At 47.4% G+C, this 22,573-nt stretch overlaps 1 protein-coding gene across 11 annotated transcripts in view; it reads left to right on the plus strand.

Annotated features, from left to right (window-relative positions):
- The window catches only part of LOC135903907 (leucine-rich repeat-containing protein 24-like), a 1,007,861-nt gene that overhangs the window by 833,632 nt on the left and 151,656 nt on the right, over window positions 1-22,573 (plus strand). The gene's annotated exons all lie outside the window — the stretch shown is intronic.

The raw sequence follows: 22,573 nt of genomic DNA on the forward strand, positions 1-22,573 counted from the left end.
TCAGTTTGACACTGTTTATTTGTGCTATGTAAACACTTTGGTGATAGCCCGTTTGTTTGTTTTTTTCTTATTGAAGTAACAATAAACAGGGGAGCAGTTGCCGCCGTTTGTTGGCGATGGGTTTCACTCCATGGTTGATTAATAATCCAGGATAAAATAAGATAAACCATACATTCTTGCATTAGGTAATGCTCAAACAGAAGAACGTGTAAAACACTAACAGTAAAACTTTCTTTCAGAAAGTCCTTGTCGAAAATAAGTCGCTGGTTTACTTGCATACACAGGTTTCAGATGCACCAATGAGACACAATTACACATGTGGTGACCGTCCGTCACTTCGTTGTCCTCGCCGTCAGGGTCATTGCTCCTTGCTCTTTCTTGCAAGCTAAGCGGCTGCGCGACTGGGGCGACAGAACTGCCATTCGGCAAACCTGCTTTTACCTATGAATAAAGCCAGTCTACTCTCCGTTCTCAGGCTGTCAAAACGTGTATTCCTTGCCTCCGCCAAACCGAACTGCCGACACAGACGATGCCGTCGAATCAGTAATCGTCACAAGTGCCAGCGTCTCCCTAGCTGTGTCGAAGGGCTTTCATTGCTTTTTGATGCACTTTTGGTGGCCATAGATCTACCACCTTGGCGACTGAAACAAAAATATATCCACATATATATATACACACACACTTGTCGGTGATTTTTCTTTTTCACTTTAAATCTTCGACTTTCTCGTCTGATGTAGCGCTGTTTGCACAATAGTTAGCTAGCCGTGAAGTTGTGGGCACCCGCATGTACTCACACCGATAGTACTTTCTTCCCTCCCTTTCCTTTCTTTTCTTCCCTTAAACCCCTTCCCCTGTGTAGGGTAGCAAACCGGGCCTGCGTCTGGTTGACCTCCTTGGCTCTCCTTCCTTCCTTTTCATCCTCCTCATAATCCCACAAAGTGCTTGGAAGCGTAGGTTAGTGGGTTCCTCACGTGGACCTTCGCACGAGATGACGAACGTGGCTCTCATAAATGCGACGCTCTCAGGTCCATAAACGCTTTCAGCGGCCCTTTCTTCTGAGACCCGTTCTTTGTCGGCACGGGGCCCAGAAGAGAGGCCCGAGACTGTATCTACCGTCTCCTACGGGAATCCAGCTTTTAACAGCTCAGACGTGTTTACGGCGGCGATTAAGTAGGATCGCTGAGAGGTCGCCGGCCCGGGTGGCGCCGCCGCCTGTCTTTTGTGCCTTTCTCTTTCTCTTCTTTTTTGTTTCTCTGTCTCTGCCCGCGCTGCGTAGTGCGGTGGGCTAAAAGTTTATGATGAACTGACTTTCGTGAAGCCGCACAGAAAGAACAGAAGCGTGCTATTCAACGGCCCCGCTGTGCTGGGCGGTGCGCTCAAAGGAGCTCGCTGAGTTACCGGGCGCTCTTCTCAAGCGGTCACCCGTAGCACACATTTTAGCCCAGCGGACGCTGCGGGGCCGGGATCGTTGTTGCACCGTCGCCGTTAGTTTTCTTTGTTGTCGGCAGGCACAGTGGCTGCGGTAAAGTTGCGTACATGCGAAGCGAGAAAACTTTATGCGCCAGGTTGCAGAGAAACTTCGGCGCTGTGAGCCCCATGCTTGCTTTTTTTTTTTCCTCGTATTTAATAAAGTATAATGTTTTATTGTGTCAACTTTTGATTCTGCCAGTGCTCTGCCGATTATTGCTTACTTATTTCAAGGTATACAACAGCGTCCATGTCTTCCAGTTCTTGGCCCTCTGTCGCCACTGTAGAAGCTTTTACTAATAAGTCCACCGTATGTTTCTGCATCGTTAAAAATAAAATTCGCTCGTTGCCAGACTTTGTTTTTAGTAAGCGTTTTTTTTTCTTTCTTTTTTCTCGCTTCCATAAATTTCGCGCACGTGACATTTTTACTGCTGCCCAGCTCATCGCCATTCGCCCCTCGCCAACTGAAACATAGCTATACATTTGTATTTTCTTCTTCTTTTTTCCCGCTTAATTGCTCCGTTAAATTCAAGCGGCGTGCCTTGGGAAGCCATCATCTCGCAGCCTTTCTTCGCTTCAGGAGGTCCGCGTCCTTGTTTCTTTTTATATTGTTTTCGCCGGTGAGCAAAGCGCCCACCTTCAGGCAAAGACCATCCCGAGCTTAGCACATTAGCGCAGCAACCATAGGCGGAACCCGGTAATTTTCGCCGCTTTGTTTCTCGAGGTATCATCTTGCCATACTCTTTAAAAAAAAAAGAAAGAGAAAAGAAAGACAACTGTGACACATGCATTTTTCTAGATGGCACATCTATGCGTACAGTCCGGTCCACTCTTATAGTGAACACGTGAGTGAAAAGCATGTGCGGATTTTCCCCTCTTGCAGCCGTACAATCGCCCGGCCTTGCAGCAGATAACTCTATTGGTTGACGCCACTAGCACTTTTTATACAACTGTGGAGTACATTAACGTAGTTTAGCCTATATGCCTTCATTTTCGAATGTTACTTAAGCATCAAATAATGTGCATTTGTGCTGAGGGCAGACAAAAAGCCAGCAAAATGATAGCCGCACATTATATATTCCTTTTATCATAGCGAACCGTACTGTACATATATCGCGTGGGCGGTAATCTCCCCAGACCGCTTGCAGAATCTTCTTATGCGCGTTCCTGTTGGAGGATACTGACGAGGAATGTTAAGTTGGATTGGTAAATTACGCTATATATAGAGTAACTTACACACAGCGTAACTAGAAACGGCGCAGAAACAAACGGCGGTTTTGAAGCTCCGGGGCGCTCTAGCTTGTTGTGACGAAACGACATTTGTACAGCGTCTGCTCAGGACTATAGTGTACAGTTTCGCCGGTAAAAAAAAGCGGAAACAAAGGATTACATTGCACCCTAAAGGAACCGAAGTCTCAAACCGGTGAGTTATGCAAACTTTTACTTTTCGAGAATGGTTCAAACACGCGCATTAAGTTGAAATTTATGACGTCTTACGTGAGTACAGGGCGCTGAGGCTCGTACGCGGAAGCAAAAAAAAAAAGGGGGGGAAGCTTTGGCTCCTGTTCTGTCAGCTAATGAGTAGCCATCTTACGCCCAAGAAATGCAAATTGGGTCTTCATAACATGCTTCGCCAGACGAAACAAAGTTAGCGTTGCTCTGTACTGTTCACCATGGTGGGAGCTGCAAGGCGTCCTCAAACTGTCTTTGATCAGATTTACCTCCGTACGCGTGCAAATCGTCTCGTTAACTTATCGAAAATAGCATTCGTTTCATGACGTCGCAGAGCCGGGGATTTGAATGGTATACTGTATCCAAGAGCTCCTCGCTTACTCGTTAGAGAGCAGCTCTTGGTCACGAACCAGCCGTCGGGCTGGGAAAATAGTGCTTGTACGGTGTTTTCCCATTCTTGTGTTCGTCCTTCTGAGCGCTCATCTTTGAGAATACTCGCCCAATTCGCAATTCCTTTTTACAGTATTTTATCGACGTAGAAGAAAAGCAAGTATATGTGTGGAATGGACCAACTCTGGCCTATATTTATTAATTACCCGCAGCGCCACTGGTGTACCAAACAGGGCTAACACGATCACTCTCTACTTGCTACCGATACGAATGACATCGCTTTAAAAAGAGAGACACGTATTCTTACATTCCGGATTTCGTGTTATTCAAACGGAGAGTATACAGAATAACTGCGGAGGCCGCATCGCTTCGGGGGAACAAAACGGAAAACCATTAGCAATTGCGAAGATCACATTTATTCACGTATATATAAACAAAAGTAAACGAATTATGCGGACTCAAGTTAAACAAGAGATAGCGTCACAAATGCATACGCTACTCATTTGGCAACATTAAAAAACATTACGCAAAACAAGTCTTCTGTTTTCAGGATTTGGACTGCTTACATATTTCTTAATAACGGCCACATACGTGTAGGCTCACATCCGAGCACGGCTTGAGGGTGAAGCCGACATATCAACTCTGTCACAATGTCGGAGCCTTCAGTGCGACCGAGTACACAAAACATGTCTTCCGTTTTCAGGGTTTGGACTGCTTACATATTTCTTAATAACGGCCACATACGTGTAGGCTCACATCCGAGCACGGCTTGAGGCTGAAGCCGACATATCAGCTCTGTCACAATGTCGGAGCCTTCAGTGCGACCGAGTGTAGAATCTTGATCTATTCGCTGGCGCCAGGAGCAGATTCTTCGAGGCACGCGCGGGTGCGGTTGAAACTCGAAGGCGAGGAGGTTTGATGAAGGGGGAGGGGGAGATGGTCGCCCGAGGACATCGTCTCCTCCGCGCGCCGCCCCCGCGGCGTAAATCTTCGGCGCGTCGCGCGCTCCTCGCGACTGGCGCCACTACGGATGAAAGGAAGGCAGCGGAAGAGGGAGGAGGAAAAGGGGGATGGCGGAAGAGGGAGGAAGACTTTGGAAGATGCCTTATGTGTTATTGGCTGCAATTTACGTTATGTGCGCGGGGAAACGTAAAGGAATGCGCGTCCGCTCGACAGCGCGGAGCGCTGAGCAAGAAAACGCCGCCGTCGCTGCGACAGGCAGAGAAAAGAACGAAGAAAACTTGGCAAGAACGTGGCCCGAGGCGGAGGAGAACGTGTGCGGGTAAGGGGGCTCTCTGTTTGTGTGCGAGCTTGCGCGGGAGACCACGCGTATGATTTAGGGAGCTACAAGGAACTGCTCTTATGGGAAACAGTTTCGGTGCGCGGTGGCGCACACACGCACCGCACATACAAATCGATACAAATACACGGGCGCACAAAACGCGCACACACTGTATGCCGCGTTGCTCGAGCTCTCTGTGCTGGGCCCAGGAAGGGCGGAGGGTAGAATTTAGTATAGATGCAGCGCGCTCCATGGCGAAGCGACGCGAAATGAAGGAACGCCTGAAGACGCCCTATAGAGCGGGAGCGCAGGAACAGAGACAGGAGTATATGGTATATAGGTATGAAGTGAGGAACTAATACCGGCGCGACAGAAAGAAAAATAAATATAAAAATATGACTTCGATACGCTGTGCTTACCTTTGACGTTATGATCTTACTGCCCGGTGTTTGTAACTTTCCCGGGCTATCGTGTGTGCGTCCTTCTGTTTGTTCGCGAATGAATGAGCGAGTGGGCGGGTGCCTTAGAGAGCTAGTGAGCCCATTTCTCGGAGGGCCTAGCCAGTCGGTTTCGCTTTACCGCCGCTGTATGGACATACGTAAGTACGTGCGAGTGTGCGCACGCACACACGCACAAACACACTCGCACACAAACATACGCACGCAGGAGCGCGCGCGCTCGAAAACACAGCGCCACAAACGCAGGCGCTCGCTTGCCCGTGTGTGTGCCCCCGTGTGTTTGCGCGCGCGTACGATAAAAAACTGCGGAACTGAAGCCGTAGCGACGGCAAGAAATATCGCCGTGCGTTTCTCCAGCCCTACACCGAGTGCAGGCCAAGGCGCCCGAACGGCACCCCTGAGATGCACAGCGCGGCCTCTGGTGCTCTGGGGGGCGTTATGAGCACGCTTAGATTAACGGGGCCGCCGTTAACTTTGATATGAAGCCTAAACTGCTTCTTCTGCGGCGCTGCGCGCTAGTTTCTTTTCTGCGAATTTACTGCTGCTGCTGGCAAAGGTTGGAAGCAAGAACGGCGAGACCCTCGCGTGTTAGCCCACTTGAGAAATGCAACCGTCTTCTTGCTTCTGTTTTCTTTCTTTCGTTCGTTTTAGAAATGAACGCTTCAGGCAATTACTTATTCTCTCGCTTTTATATGTTTCCTTTTTCTCCCATGCTACGCAGCGGCGAGGCGTTCCTTTTGTCAGGCCCGTTAAAGAGCTTTCGATTAAATTGTTCTCTCTTTCTCTCTCTCTCTCTCTCTCTCTCTCTCTATATATATATATATATATATATATATATATATATATATATATATATATATATATATATATATACGCACATACATCCCGCTACGGTCTCGTCACTGGTACGGTCTCGTCGCTACCTGCCGCTCCGACTCTTCTTGAATTAACAATGCGTATGAAGCGATTTGGCGAAATGGTATTAGACGTGGCACACACGGAAGGGAAATTCGAAAGCGCCAGTAGTAATACGGCAAATAACTTGGTGAAGAAAAAATAATGAACAAGCAGAAATGCTGCATATGTTAATCCGAACTTAAAGGAAAACCATCTCACGTATACTTCGTTTTCTCCGTGCTCGAAGCTGACTCGTTGCGTCGGACGTATTCTCCAGAGTCTGCGCTGCCGACCGAATGCGCGGATAAACCACTTACGAATAATTGCATTAGCGCTACGAAATTATTGTTCGTAATAAAAGGGAATAATGAGGGCTGTTCCTATGGTTCATTAATCTCAATTGCGTGCGCAGCGCGCTCGATTAAAGTTGTTCTGCAGGGACGAACTGCTGCGCCTCAAGTCTTCTCAACGATGACTGCAGAACGTGGGACGCTTATCTCTACGGTGGATGGAGTTTTTCAGAGCGCGCGCACTCTTCCACTGCCCTTCGCCTTCAACGATTGGTTGGGGAACTATAGTTTTAGCGCAGTCTGGAGGATGGTGTCCCTGAATTATTTATTCTTCCGGGAAATTGTGCTCGGTATTCTCATTCGCGGTCTCTTCTTTGGCGCAGGATTACCCAACCGATCGTTATAGCGCGTGGCTCATCGATCGAAATCGAGGCGTGCCATGAAATTTAAATAAACTCCTTCAGGAAATCAAAATTAAATTAGCACAACTTGTGCACGGTGCCGACAACAAAACAAGAATGATGTTGCTAGAAATTGTATCCCTCAGAATGCGTAACTGTCGTTTTGATATATCGCGGATGTATTTACTACGAGTAATGAATCAACTTCAACATCCGCAGTTAGCTAAAGTTCTTGGATTGTAATGGTTAATAGAGCGAATAAGAAGAAAGTTAGTGGCTTGTTGTACCATGAGTTAATGCTTCTTCGGTGTTTTACAGCGAAGCCGTATACCTCTACCGTCCAAGGAAATTTTAGTGTCGTAATCAAAAACTCCCCATAGGTGCGCTGATCCCGGAGATCGTGAAATACCGGCCCGACCCGCGGCGGAGGTGAAGCAGGCGGTAAGCACTGCCCATACGAGGGCCGATCCCGAAGGTAATGCAATGCCGGACCGACCCGCGGCGGAGGGGAAGCAGGTGTTAAGCACTCCCCATACGTCGGCCGATCCCGAAGATAGTCCCATGCCGTACCGACCCGCGGCGGAGGTTAAGCAGGTGTTAAGCACTCCCCATACGTGGGCCGATCCCGAAGATAGTGCAATGCCGAGCCGACCCGACAACTTCTTTGTTGGGTCGGGATCGTTATCGCTCTATACGACACTATTGTTCGTGCAACCGTCTCGTATAAGCTTGGTCTTTCAGGCTGCCTGGTATTGGCACGGAACAGGTGAAGGAATATTCAGTCTCATCTGTCTTGCCTAGATTATGCTGCCCCCCCTTTTTTTTTCTTTTTCGAACGCGTATTCCCTTGTGTCAGCCATAGCCCATATTTTTCTAGAGACCACTATTTTTTGTAAGCCACTTATTTGTGTGTTTGTTTGTGTGTGTGTAAGTGAGAGAGAATGAGAAAAAGGGAACACCAATGCGTGATGGTCGTTGTCAGGCTGTAACAACTGCACTTGTTCGGAGGCACTTCTTCCCTTGGTCCAAGCTTTCGTTCTTAAGCCTATAGGCAGAAAGTCTTCATTTTTTTGCATTGCTAATCTAACCACGGTGAACTGAGCACAAATATAAGCAATTTGGCTCATAAAAGCAGTGATGCAAATACCGAGGATGTTAAAATCATGGCCGGCATTCGCTAAGATTCTCTTATCTCAGGGATTTTTTTCTACTGTACCTCGTTTCGTTGTTATTCGGGCGGAGGCAGTAACGGGATGGCGTCGTATCGATGGCCAGTTGCGGATTCCATTTAAGTGGAAGGAGTTTGGACCCTGTGCTCCTCTAGCCATATAAGTGCCGCGGAAAATTGTGAAAACGAGAATAACCAGAAAATGAGTAGTTGCCCGAATGATGCGAACAAAACTTATGTTAGCAAAAGCAGAAAGAGACAGAGTCAGTAGCCGAGACTCAATGACGGCGTTGAGCAGCTCCACTGTAAGGTATTCACGTGACCATTTGAGCGGATGTTTTCCGAGGCAATGCTCAATATTAGCTTTCAATTGAACGCCACTGTACACTGCTTAGTTAGTCACCCTACGTCCCTGCAAGTGAGCAAATTAATCTGACATTCGTGCACAGCTTTTCATCGCAACAATATGTCGAAATTGGGTTGAGTGTCATTGCCCATTTTCTGTGTTTCCTTCGGCGCATACATACATACATACATACATACATACATACATACATACATACATACATACATACATACATACATACATACATACATACATACATACATACATACACACATACACACATACATACATACATACATACATACATACATACATACATACATACATACATACATACATACATACATACATACATACATACATACATACATACATACATACATGTGCCGCCACCGTTTAGCCTTTAGCATGGCTCTCAGAATTTTATGCATTGGAAGCCACACGCACTTGTGTGGATTCCCTTCATGTCTACTCTTTCGTGGCGCCAGCGCACGAACTATGCTGTCAAGCAGTAAGCTGTTATAGAATCGCACTTTCCTAGAACCGACGAATCAACATACATGGCCGGGACCCGTTGCGTTAGTTGGTGTGTGTGACCTCTGCGTAAGGAACTCAGCAATGAGAAGCCCGAGGTTAATAATGGTAAATAAAAGAGCCGATGAGTGGGAGTGTGGTATTTCGAACGACGACTGTATTCGAGGGAATGGGTTACTTGTTGGAAAGAGACCAGAACGTGTGCGCAACCTCCCATTCGAACCACATCGCAGCGGCAAGAGGGAGTTTGCTTGTTTACTTAGTTTGCGTTCTTTCTTTGCAGACGTCGCAGGTAACGAAGCGGGCCGTTCGGTCGTTTCCTCTCGCTAATGGGCTTCTCTCAATTCCTGATGAGGCTCGCGCGGAATCCGGGGCCGCTTTCCGGCAACGCGCTTGAGTGCTAGAAAAAAATATATAACAAAAAACGCGTCCAGCATGCCGCAACCAAAGGGGAAGAGCGCTTGCGTAAATTAACAATATAAATAAATAAATCAAACAACGCGAGCGTCACGCTTTGCAGCAATGCGACGTAAGAACTTCACCAAAGCGATTGGGACTTACTAGTACGACTCCCGCAGGAGGAGTGAAGGAAAGGCACACGAGCAGGCACGAGCGCATCCTGCTCGTGCTTTTTCTCTGCATTCCGGCACCATAGCGCGGGAAAGCCGTCTTGCGAGGGAGAAGCGGGCGGGCTAGGGTAGGAGTGCTGAGGTGGGAGTTGTGCGACGCTGTGTCGTATTGTTTGGGATTTGCCGGTTGCCGTTTCAGGCTGTCGACGCGAGCCGACGAGCGCGTTCCTCCGGAGAGAAGAGATAAGAAATCGTGGGGGAAGGGGGGCCATCTCTCCTACCAGTGGTGGTGATGGCGTCCGCTTCTGCTGCTGTTCGCGATGGTGTTGTTGGCGGCAGCCAGTTGGCGAGACCCGTGCTGCCGCCAGCCACTGCTGCGAAAGCTCGCCTGCTCGCTGCCTTTCCCTTCAGTGGAAGGGAAAGCCCCAGAGGTAGGGTGGCGGAAAATTTACGATCTGTTGGCGGCCCCGGCAGTCGTTGTGTTTTTGCTCTTGTTCCTTCGTCGTTGTGTAGCTGGCAGTGGTTGTTGTCGCCTCGATTTTCGCTTTCATCCGTTGTTGCTGCTTCAGTTACCGCTACTCCTTCCTGGTCTTCTTACTTCGTTACTGGTGCTGCCAGCAGAGTTGTCCCTGCTTATCTTCTCGCCTGGCTCTCATTGCTTTTCGCGAACCTGGTTCTTGTTGCTCTCGGAACGCGCGCTTTTGTGGCTGTCAGCGCGTTGGTATCTATATAAGCCAGAGGACGAAGGCCCCCTGTCTCTGCGCTCTCGGAAGGAGAGACAGGCTTCCAGTAGTGCAGTGTGCCGCTTCGTATCCGTCCAATTGTTCGCTGTTTACTTTGTTTATTCCTTTTTCTGTACTGATGTCGTGCTCTGGCTAGCTAGTTTGATTCTTCTGCTACACTTCATCCTCTCGTAAACGGCGTTGTTCTTTTAATCTGATGTTGCATCTTTCATGTGCGCACGTCGTTTACATTCTAGCACTGTCTAAGCAAAAGATGCGAATGTAAAAGCGTGACAGCGTGAGATGAAGCAGTGTGCGTTGTGACCACAGCCCAACAGAATGAAGAAACCGAGGAGTTGGGAGATATTGACGTTAGCTTGATGTCGTGTGTTTTTCAGTGACGATGCGGTGAAAAGTGTGTGAGAGAGAGAGACGTATAATTAAAAAAAAATATGTGCATATATTAATTGAAACGTTGTTTAAAAGCATTCCTCCTCGCACGATATCTGAATCATCGAAAGATGCCTTTAGAAGTATGAAGTATCCAGAACAATGTTGCGAAGATAGGCTGTTGGCCAATCAAGAAACCTTCTTTATTGTCTTCCTGGGTGTACACTGTAACGGTAACGACATGGGCCGAGAGGCGACACGGACGAGCGCTGACTTCTAACTGAACTTTATTGTCGAAAACGTCTAAGTATATGCAAAGTCAAAGCGAGGCTCTGGTTATTGTAAATGAACCAGATAAAATGAAGAGAGAAATAACAAACATTAGAAAACATTAAACAGCAAAGAACGGCCTTCTTTATTGTCCTGTTTTTCCACTCGCGACGCATGATCAATGTGTGATTTCTGATACGGGGATTAAATATCGCGAGCAGATAGTGCTAATGGTGATAGAGCTAAGAAACTCCCAGCTATGCGAGACTAAAAAGTAAGTTGGGATTTGATGTGGCGATATTGCAACCAATGTTTTATGCTAGTTAAAGAGTTGGCGTTGCTGTCATCCTTATTAAAACGCGCTTTCTCCTCATTCTCCTTCTCTTAAAAAAAGACTTGGCGCGTTATTCCGGTAATTTCTGAAAAAGGGGCCGCAAATTGATCTGCCAACATTGGTGTAGCAATATCAAGAAGCTGCGATCTAGTAACGTTACGACAATGCGGCTACTGAAATGTTTCGTGTGAATAAGCATATATGCATATAACCGCCGTTGTGGTTGCAAAATACTTCCAAGCTAGCCTCTTATCGTGTCCATTTTCATTATTTAAAGGTTAACTAGTCGTTAGGTCCGATGCTGACCTCGCGTCTGCAGACAAAAAGAATTCTCGTGTCCTTTCGTTTGGTGTATTGCTTGTTTTTTCTTGCCCCAATAAAAGACATTAAAAACTCAAAGATATGAAAAAATAATACCGGTCGAAATTGTTTTATGCTGCAGGAAGTATAATCTGGACAGTGGGGTAGAATAGATCAAGTAAACTAAACCTCACAAACTTTCAAAACTCACACGTGGCATTGGCCGTAGGAGTAGAGAAAAATTCGCAGTGAAGTGTTTTATTTGTCAACCTCGTTGAAGCTCTAGGCATGTTTTTTTGCGATATATCTGCTTTTCCCCTTCTGCGAGTTTTGTCACGATCCCGCAAGGGCCACGCGCATTTTCGATCGACTTGGGCAAGCCGCCTTAGCCGTCGCATCCTCGCATTTGTTGTCCCTCACGTACATTGCGAAACGAACGTCCTGAACCTCGAGGTCCGCATCTGCAGTGTCTCCTTTCTTTGGCGTTTTGTTCGCTCTCTATTTCTGGCAGCAATCTTTGCGTGGATGTACCTCCACCCTTGCCAAGACTTTCGTTCTTGTACGGTGGTGAATGATCCACTCACTTTTTCTCATTCTCAGCACCAATTTTAAGTGTCTTCATGCCGAAAAGTTTCTGACATGTTCTTTTTATGTTTCATTTTTTCGTATCCTTAGGTGAAAGCACTCCTAAGCCAGACACGTGTGTAGTACTTGGGATTTAAAAACAGCGTCGATGACCCTTTAGCCCGCCTGTACTAAATTATTTCGGTGCGTCCTTACGGGCAGAAAGCTCGCAAAGGCACAAGGTTCTGCACTCACTGGCAGGTAATTCTGTGCTATGCAAGTGTCTTCACGGTGACATCAGTGACACTTCGTGACTGGTTTCATTAAATAATTGTTCTTAGTCGGGTTTAAGTGCGTGAAGAAGTTTAATTGAATAGAGAGACTGCCCGGAGTCACTTATTATGTTGGGCCTATATTAAATATGGCTAATAAACAAGCATTGTGCTTGCGGTACATTGAAACAGATCGCTGCAGTGATATACTACCATGGGGAAATCACATATTTACACCAATGAGACGTCTCTTTCCTGGGTCGCTCTTTGCCCTTTCTTCTCATTCTGTTTCAGTAACTCTTTATCAAGCAAGAGAGAGAGAGAGAGATAAATGAGATGCGAAAGACAGGGACGTTAAGCGGGTGATAGATATCCAGTTTGCTATTCTGCACTGGGGAAGGGATAAAAGGAGGCACAAACATAAAGAAAATATACACACTCGTAGATATAGAGGGAAATGAAAACAGAAAAAAAAAAGACGACAAGGTTGCGTATTATCACATGGTGACGTCTTTACCTAAGGGTGTTGTAGTTGGTCGAGCACCGTGACAGGCGTGAGCGGCGTCCTGCTGTGGACTGTGGTGGCAGCTGGGCGCTGAACAATTGCCACCTCGATCAAACACGCATAGCTTCCCGCCCACTTTTTGCTTGCAAGGAACGCTCATTACTAAGAGTTGCGGGGCGTGTTCGGAGACTATGTGCAAGGATCCTCTGGATTTGACTTTTACACAGACAATTATGTTTGTTCATCAGTCATGTTCCTCGACGCCCGTGGAAATTGTTATTTTTTCAGTAGTTTGATCTGCTTGAGCGTGATGACAACGTGTTTTCTCAGAGCTGCCGCGCGTAGTGCGTGCCCAGTCATTATTAGAGTTCAGCGCATCAGCAGCGTACATCACTCACTCACTCACTCACTCACTCACTCACTCACTCACTCACTCACTCACTCACTCACTCACTCACTCACTCACTCACTCACTCACTCACTCACTCACTCACTCACTCACTCACTCACTCACTCACTCACTCACTCACTCACTCACTCTTCTTTTCTAATTCTGCATTAATTTACACTGCTCTCGCACCCACTTCATGTTCACACGTTCTAGAGGCCGGCAGAGCCAATCTGCACGGTGTTCAGTCGAACTCATACCCAAGCGCACTCGCCTATAATCGCGTGCGCTCAAGATCATTTCCGGTAGCACTCGCTTTCAGTCCGTCTCGCTCGCACTTTTGGAAAGAGTTTACGCATGTAGGTATGTCCTCTCGCGACTGATTAGGCTGTTCGCGTTTCCGGTTGTCCGCCACTCGCACTATAGCTCCTCGACGGGAACAAGTTTCGATTACACGTGTTTATGCAGCTATCCCTCGAGTTTCCTAATTCCACCGGTCGAGCTGTGATAACACGGCACTGGCGCAGTCGCTGCGCACAGATATGCGCAGCGGGCCTTCGGAGCGACTCATTTGCCTCCGGAGAAAGTTTCCTTCGCCGGGCATTCCGCGCTTGCACGCTGACGTCGCTGGTGCCACGGTGTTGTGCCCCACGGCGACTCCGCGCGACTCTCAGGTCCCGGGGGGGGGGGGGGGGGGGGTGAAGGCAGAAAGATTAGCGCGACCTGGCCGCGGTGTGTGTCACCCGGGGCTGAGCAGGCCAGTGAGCCTTCTCGTCGGGGCTGCTGCTCCGAGCGGTCTCTTCTCTCCGGTCGGTCGGCGGGGACCTTAATGAGCAAGGCGTAATTACAAGGTTAACGCCTGCGTCCGCGTGCGCTAGGCTTTTGCCCGCTCTATGATTAGTTCCTGCTAGGCGAGCCCTCGTTCTCTCCGTCCCGCCCTCTCCTTCCTTCGAGGGCGGTTCTTCTGCCTAGTTAGCGACTCCGCGTCCGCGACCCATCACGCAACTTCCTCAGCGGCCGGTGACACCCGCAGCCAGCTTCCTCCTCACCCGGTCCTGCCACGCGCTGTCTCTCTTGCTCTCATTCCCTCGACCCTCTTCTCGCTCTTGCGCTGAAGGCGTATAAAGAATTCATTAGTCGAAACTACCGGGACGCTTCTTCTTCGCGCGTCCGTTCGTTCCACCGATTTTCGGCAACACTCGCTATTTCTATGCGCAGATCTCGCAGCACGTCGGCGACACTCTCGATAAACGATGTCGATCGGTGCGCCAAGGCGACGCGCGGGTGCTCGGGCTTACGTAGGCTAATTTTCGCGCGCCCGCTCGTTGCGAGAACCTCTTGAGTGAGTGTGTCGGAAGACTCAAGCGTGTACGCTTTCTGCGTCGTTCCCGGAAGTGACGCACGCGACGCACGCGCTGTCACTCCGTCTCAACTTGTGTTCCCAGCCTTTGGCGTTGTCGTCTTTTCGCTGCGTATTCCCCGAGATGCGCCCATCATCATGAGACCATGGAGGTCGACTTCCGCCGCCGCCTTCTCAAAGCAGATATTGTCTTCGCTTTTCTTCGCTCATTACTGGTGATCGTGAGCGATGGCTTCGGTCTGTCAGCTGTAATTACAGTAAATGTCATTCGCGCAACTATTGACATTCGCGCGTTGTGGCGTCAGCCCGCTAACTCTGCGCTCATGTTTTAGCTGAAGCACGTTGGAAAACTTTTCGCGAGGCCAAAGTACTTAGTTCGCTTTGTGTATGTGTGTTTTGTTCAAATTGATTTTGATGCATTTTTTTTTCATTTAGCTGCCGTTATACTGAGATGGGTTGGAAGTGATCTTTTGATATTATTTAATTTTGGTTTTACTTATCAGCGTACCACACTGAACCTCTTTGGAAAGCAACAAACATATCAAGGGCGGCTATTTGTTTCGCTCGCTGTCTATGCATTGGGCCGTATTCTCCGACCGATATGTTGTCCTGGGAGCATGCGCGGTGCACTCACCCTCGTGCACCGCGGCTCGTGGCGGGCATGTACAGGACACATTCTGTTTAGAATACAAACTTCTTCGCCTATAGGCTTCACACATTTTTTTTTGAAAGTGCCCGTCGCGTACAGCACAATTAAGGCTACCTGAAAATTCAGACAGTACTAGTTAGAATATTTGGATTAAGTGAATATGGGTAAAGACGTTGCAGATATGCCGGAGGATGTAGAAAATAAATAGCCCAAATATCTCTAAAGCGAGCCGTAATATAAGCAGGTGATCTCCAAGGATATCAGAAGTAGCCGCAGTGTACGGAGGAATGCACGAAGACACCTAAACAGTGGTGAACGGCTGTCTATAGCAGGGCCCATTTCGTCCGAAGAAAGTAAACGAGGTCATGTTTTCTTAATCGAAATGTAAGCGGTAGCACCTATCTCGCGCGCACGCTAAGCAGCTGCCGCGGCGACTCTGGGACTACGGTTTTCATCTCACAGAGCGAGAGATTGAATCGGCCTTTTTTCGTGAAAACTCGAGCCCCGCTGTTGTGGCAGAAAGTAGCGCTGCATGCATTTATCAGAACAATATTGACACAAACGGACACCTGTAGCTCCCGTGAGGTAGCACCATATTTCACGGGTGAGATCTCACATTGTTTGCCTCAATATATCGCGAAAGGAAAACACGTATAGAGCTGCGCTCAAATTTCGCATAAGGGTATATCGCAATGATCGGTGAACTTTTTTCGTGGACGCGATGAGCCGAGCGAGCGTCTCGCGTGGAGAACGAACGCGGCAAAAGAGAATGCCCGTTCTCTAACTGGTGCAAACCAAGACGCTCGTGCATCGGCGTGAGTAAATTTCCTAGCCTATTTACTTGCATTCTTAATGTAGAAAAGAGGTGGTGCTGGGCAAATCGCGGCAGGCTTAATCTGGGTTGGCCGCCTCAGTGCCAAGGGTCCGACAGGTTAGCTCTTGGGAAGCCGCATGAGTGCGGTCATTGCGCGACTGTGAGGCGGGAACGGAACCAAAGAACGATCGTGTACTCGCGTGTGTTAGGGGCACCGATTAACCGCAGATGCTTTAATTTAATCAGAAGTCGTTCACTAAAGCGTCGTTCGTAAACCGAAATGCAGCCTTGTAACGTTAAACCATTCTGCAAAGCTAGCTAAGTACTCTTGCGTTAAGAGAAAATGTGCTATGATGGCTTATCAAGAGTAGTTCACAACGACGCGAGTTCGATTCATTGTCATTTCATGAGTGCATAGCGAAAAAACCTTGAAAGTTTCTGCGCTCATGCATGTGGGCCCGGAGTTGACACCGGGCTAGGCTAGGAAGTACGGGCAGATTTCAATTATAGTCGTACCTTTGCATAGCTCGGAGAAGCGAGAAGTCTCATGATTGCTTTGTATGGTGTCACTGCTATAATGGATGAATGAGAATTTATTTGAGACGGCTATTCGTCGACGCCGTACTGCTAGAAGTCACACCACATTTTTCTGCCTCTGCTTTCTGTTACACGCGCAACGATTTATGCACTTTTGAAAGACGCTGTACCTGAACGGGTTGAACGCCTATTGTAATGAAGACGAACAGCGCAGACGGGACCCCCCTTGCGAAACATTCCAATGCAATCTGTTGGGATTACGCTTCCATCAAGGCTCGATTGTTGCTCGCAGCAGCGAATTTTAAGTAGGGATTGTTTCGGTATGTTCGTTCATTTAGTTCTTTTCTTTTTAGCTTTGTTTATTAAGCGCGTGATATAAGCGAAGGGAAATTGGAAACTGAGCTCATCAAAGGGGTGCTCCAGTATCAGCGTTGCCATCGCGCTGTGGAGCGCCTAGAGCGGCCCCGGTGAAGGTATCCGCTTATCAGTGTACTCATCGAAATTACCTGGTTTTCCCCGGCAAAGGTATCCGCTTATCAGTGTACTCATCGGAATTACCTGGTTTCCATTTTCCTTTAGGACGAAGCCTTCAACGCGGCATCGCAGCGGTGTTTCAAAACAAAACGAGACTCAGATCGATACACAAAAACGGACGGATGACTGTGTCTAGGTTGTCACTCCTCGTGAATTTTTATCTGGTTGTATCGTTGTGATCGCGAACGCAATGAACAAACTGATCGAGTGGAGCGAAAATTGAGCTGCTAAAATAATATGAGCTACACATGTATATTCATCACAGTGCGCGTGTATTTTTATATTTGTTGTTCCACCGTAGTTACTTGCTTCGTGTGGGTACTTGCTGCGAGGCATATGTAGTCAAATACGAACAAACGGAGCATCAAGTAAACGCACGCAGCCCCGTGTGATGCAAAAGTGCTGCAGCAATTATATCTCTGTTTACGTACAGCTTTCCCTGAAACTTTTTACTCGCTTACTTTTGACTGCGCTGCGCGACCGTGACGGAGCAGGAAGGGAAGAAAAATGCAAAACAATAAAGGCGTTGGAGGCACGCCGCCTCGAAGTCGATACTCAGCGAATCACAAAGCGCGGCTGCCCTTCGGCTACCGGGTGTCCCTCGGCTGCCGAACCATCGCGTGGCCGTCTCCCCCTTGCACTCCGCTGTTTGGGTCCCTCCCCTTGGGAAATTAGCAGTCCAAGAGCCACCCTATTACAACACCGTCTCAGCGCCTGCGATTCCGCGCCCGTCTTCCCCCAGGTTCTTTGCTTACACTCTTGCTTTCGCATCACCCCCGTTCTTTTTTATTTCTTGCCTTTCTTGCGAGTCTTTTCTGATGCCATCAGCCGCGCACCTCCTCTCCCCCTTTCATTTTTGCGTTGCTGACGGTGCATTAGGGAGGCTGGTATTTCAGTTCACGCTGGAATTGCAATTCCTTTTAGTTCCAGCCTTGCGGGTTTAGTTTGCCTTGTTTTTCGTTCTTGCTTTTTTTTTACGTCTGTGTAATTCAGTTTCGTACCTCCCGCGGAATGCCCCGCCACCCGTGTCGAAGGCTGCTTTTCGAGTATAGCATATACTGCACAGCGCCTGCTGTTATGATCCTGTTGATTCCCTAGGCGTTGTTTGCAGCGCTACGCGCTTGAGGCTAGTGAGCGGTGTGTATGGTATCGCTGCTGTCGTCATGACAGTCTCTCTCTCTCTCTCTCTCTCTCTCTCTCTCTCTCTCTAGTTTAATTTTTTTTCTTCGTTTATATCACTTTGATTCTCACTTGCTTTGTCTTGCCGTCGCGTCTTCTCCCCTTTCGTCCTTTCGCCGCTTCTCTTCCCGCTTCTTCGAGTCTCGGTTCTGCTCCCGCATTCTTCCGCACGCGAGCGTCATGGCGTCACGACGCTGTTGTTGCCGTAGCCGCCGCCGTCGCGGCTAATGCTGTCTGCCGCGCAACTCGTCCCCGGGCGTTCGTTGTTTGTGCGATCCCGAAGGGAGCAGCCTCGATTTCTGCTTCCTGCTTTTTTTAAATTTTTTTTTTACTACCGCTGGATACAAGATTCTCTCCGTTCCTCCTATCCTCTTCTCTTTCGTTTCAAACATTTGCAAGCCCCGCATGCGACACTCACGCCACTTCTTCTCACCGCCGTCGCGCCGTTTTTTCTTTCATTCGTGTTTGCCGAGGTGGCTGCGGAGTGCGCTGAGGTGTGGAATGGCACCTCATATGCGTGCTGCATGCTCGCTGCTCGCGTTGGCTCCGCTCTGCGCGACGATCAGCCGGAGCAGAAGTCTCGCGAGATTGTCGGCGTCGATTGAAACTTAGGATGACGGGAATTGTTCTATTTTTTTGTTTGTTTGCTTGTTTGTTTGTTGTCACTAAATTTCGCTTTGCTATTGGTTTTCTTTTTCTCTCTCGTTTTGAAGTATACACGTACTACTCATGAGTTGTTGACGGCGTGAAGTTTTGCAACGGACGCCGAAAAGCGCGCGCGAGCGTTTCCGTTCCATAGCTTTAACAGTCCCGCTTTTCTTTCTTTAGCTTCTTGCCTTGCTCTGCTCACGCCACTGTTTCAATCCCGACGGCAAAGCAATAAGGTGGCTCTCTCTCACACGCGGTGGCTTCACTGATTCTTCTGCAGCGCGACGTTTTATTACGTATTCTGTTGTTTTGTTTCTGATTTCGCGAGTGAAGCGGTGAGATAGGGAGGCTGCTAGGCACGCAGTAGCAATCTTCTCTCCTGTTCTCTGTTTCTCGTTTATTTTTCGTTTCGTTTTGTTTTTCTTACAGCGTTGGTAACGCGGACGGGCACTTTTCTGGAGATTCCGTTAGGAAACCCTGTCACGGAATCTACTTCCGGATACGGACGATTCAAACTGAATGGATGCACCTTACATTTTTCTTTACTTCTGATGACTTTGTGTTTGTGTGTCTTTAGCCTCGAATGCGTTATCCGTATTCTCTTGCATTTCTCCGTGAATATCGTAAGGGTACGCGCAGAATGTAAACGTACCGTGCCCGCAGAGAATTCGTGTATTTCGTTGTGTGACTTTTTCTTTTCTGTTTCCCTTTTTTTTTGCTACATGCAACTTTTCCTTCCGCACTCTTGCCTTCCTTCTCTCGCAGATCATGAAGTAGCACAGCGCATTGCCGAAATATCCCCGAATATTTTGGGTTACGAGTGCCGATTGGCACGATGTAAGTAATATGGTTGCTTATATGCACGTAGTTACGAGTGCTTGGTTTGTTTTTGCGGCCGGAAAGGCGGGAATCGTGGCAGCCCTCTATAAATACGCCAAATCTATTTTCTTAGACCTTCTGGCGTTGCTGCGGTCGCTCTATGCGAGTGCGATAAATAAGTATTTATTGAGCGAAAAAGGGGGTTACGACGTACTTCCCCGAACGCTGTCATAGGAAAACTGAGTAGCCTGCACCTCCACCCTCGAACGACTCTAGTCAAGACAGGACGCCCGAATCTCTTGTAGCTTTGTAGATACGAATTTATCAACACCGTATCTGACAGCGCAGTGCACCGCGTTTATTTGGTTGAGGGGTACAAAATGTAACAGAAATCATGAACTTCTGCTGTGCTAGGCGTCTAGCAGTGCTATCGGCACTATGGAGCTTACTTAATTTTAGGCGTAAGGATGATAGAATGTTATCCCGGTATAGAGAAGGAAGGAAGGAAGGAAGGAAGGAAGGAAGGAAGGAAGGAAGGAAGGAAGGAAGGAAGGAAGGAAGGAAGGAAGGAGTGAGTGAGTGAGTGAGTGAGTGAGTGAGTGAGTGAGTGAGTGAGTGAGTGAGTGAGTGAGTGAGTGAGTGAGTGAGTGAGTGAGTGAGTGAGTGAGTGAGTGAGTGAGTGAGTGAGTGAGTGAGTGAGTGAGAAAGAAAGAAAGAAAGAAAGAAAGAAAGAAAGACTCTATTTAGTTCGCTACCCTACAATTAGGTAGTGAAATAGAGTGCGATAGAACAGTTCAGACTCTGTGCATACAGGCTAGGACGATGCTCAGAGTTTCTACAGTCGGGCCCTCAGGTCTGTCACCTTCAGGTAATGTAGAAAAGCTCTTGTGGCTTTCTGGGCCGATGAGCTTTTAGACGAGACTGCCAGAACCTTTGCTTCTGTGTAACGGTGTGAACAACTAACCTCGCTGCCCAAGAAGGTAAACAACAACAACAACAAAATGCAGTGGGTGTTTGTTGCGAGAGGTGACAGTCGCTGAATACCCAATTTGGCGCAGTTTGCTTTTTGGAAGAGCAACGGCGTTTCTTAGTGCATACGATGAGCAGAACACAATTTCAGTTTTCAGATCACATTTTTCACTTTAGCGCGGTTCAGGTTTAGAACGAAAGACTGCTCAAATGGGGGCTAAATACTTCCTTTTGCCCACCTCCTTCTGTCAGGTTTAACTTTGAAGCTGAACTGAAATTTTTATATCTCGTTCATTTCTAACAAACGGAGGCTGAGTCTAAGCACGGGACCACGAAAACGTCTCAGCGTCTCCCCCTTCCCCTTTCTCTCCGCCCGTAAAGCTACAACAGCAGAGTACATGTGTATTACACCAAACGTGATGATTGCAGTAACTCACGCCCGGAAAGCGGATAAGCTAGTAAGAAAAGAACAGTTTATACCGAGAGTGTTTTCTGTAAATAGATGAAGCAGCGCCCTTATCTGCACTTAAGGTGGTTGATACGATAACGGCGCAAGCTTCACTGCTTCGCTGGCACGTCACCGCACGACGTCACTAATGTGATATCACAATGAGGTCTAACATTCTTACATTGTAACAGCGTTGAACTGACATAAAGAAGCATATGTCTACCTTGAACACATGTTTTACATCCTAGTGTGGTGCTAAATGTATACAAAAACAAGAATAAAATATATTCAAGAAATAAAGAGAAATACACTGATATATGTTGTCACTCTTAAAGAACAAAAATGTGACAATATATTATCATTGCGATACTAGAAAATAAATACAGAAAATTCATAGCAAAGCACTTCGTTTTCATTCCTAAAGCCTAATTATTCATTTTTAAAGTGTAAATCGTCCCTCTCTAAACAAGCTTTCACTTATTTCTTAAATATTCTTGGAGCGGTGTTTTAGAGGTGTAGATTCAATAAGTTTATGATATTTTTGTCAAAAGTCGGTATCTCATAATCGTTCCTCGTTCTTGGTGTGTGTGTTGTATGTTGTGTCGCAGCAAGTACCTGCATAAGTTACATTCGCCAGTATGTGGGGATTCGGGTTTTCTTTGCGACTTTCTAGACGAATTTTAGTGTAGTGTATACTTTGCGCACTCAGCATTTTATGCTTCCGAAAAAAAAAAGAACGGAGTTGCCGATGTGCGTAACACTTGTGCTAGTTCGCGTGTAAACGAATAACGTTTTTTTTTTCTTTATGGGCGTGGCGGGGGTGGGGGCGCAAGGTAATGAGTTTTGTGTAATTTGTCCACGTCGTTGTAGCTCAAACCAATATCCAGTAGGAAAATTTCGAAAAACACTTATTTTGATTTTTTCTAGACAAAAGGGATCAAGTATGTGATTTTATAAACATACACCACTATGTTAGATAGTTCACTGTAAATATTTACATGCGTATTCCGTGGCGACCTTTCACTAAAGTTCAGTCGTGAAATGTTTTGTTGATTTACTTATTTTATTGAAATATTGTTGAGGTCAGTCAGTCAGTCAAGAACTTTATTGAGGTCCTGAGGGGTCTAAGCCGTTGGAGATCGCACGCGGCGAGCTCCTTGGGCCGAAACCGTAGGCGACGCCCAAGTCGGGACGGGAACGTGGTGAGGAATATATATTTCATGCTCATTTGTTTATTCAGTTACCCAAAAATAACGGAAGTTGATTTTGTAGTGTTCAGCTGAAGTTTGTTTGGTCGTTAACCAATCAGATAGCAAAGTTGTTTATTTATTTACGCACCGCTGCTAATCTGTCATGTTATCGGCAGTAAAAAACGAATTTGTGTCATCTGTGTACATGGTAATATTTTGTGAACCTGGTAAGTCTGCAATATCATATACATACATAAGAAAGAGCAGCGGACCCAACTTCAGAGCTTGTGGCAAAAGTAGTATGAGTGTGTCAGACGCAACAGTCTGCATCTGGACAAACTGTTTTCTAATGCGTGCAAATAATTATTTATCAAGCTGTTGGCACCTGCCAAGGGAAACGCAAGAAAGCGAAGACAGGAGGAGGGTA

Source organism: Dermacentor albipictus, chromosome 3 (assembly GCF_038994185.2).
Source record: "Dermacentor albipictus isolate Rhodes 1998 colony chromosome 3, USDA_Dalb.pri_finalv2, whole genome shotgun sequence".
Lineage (NCBI taxonomy): Eukaryota > Metazoa > Arthropoda > Arachnida > Ixodida > Ixodidae > Dermacentor > Dermacentor albipictus.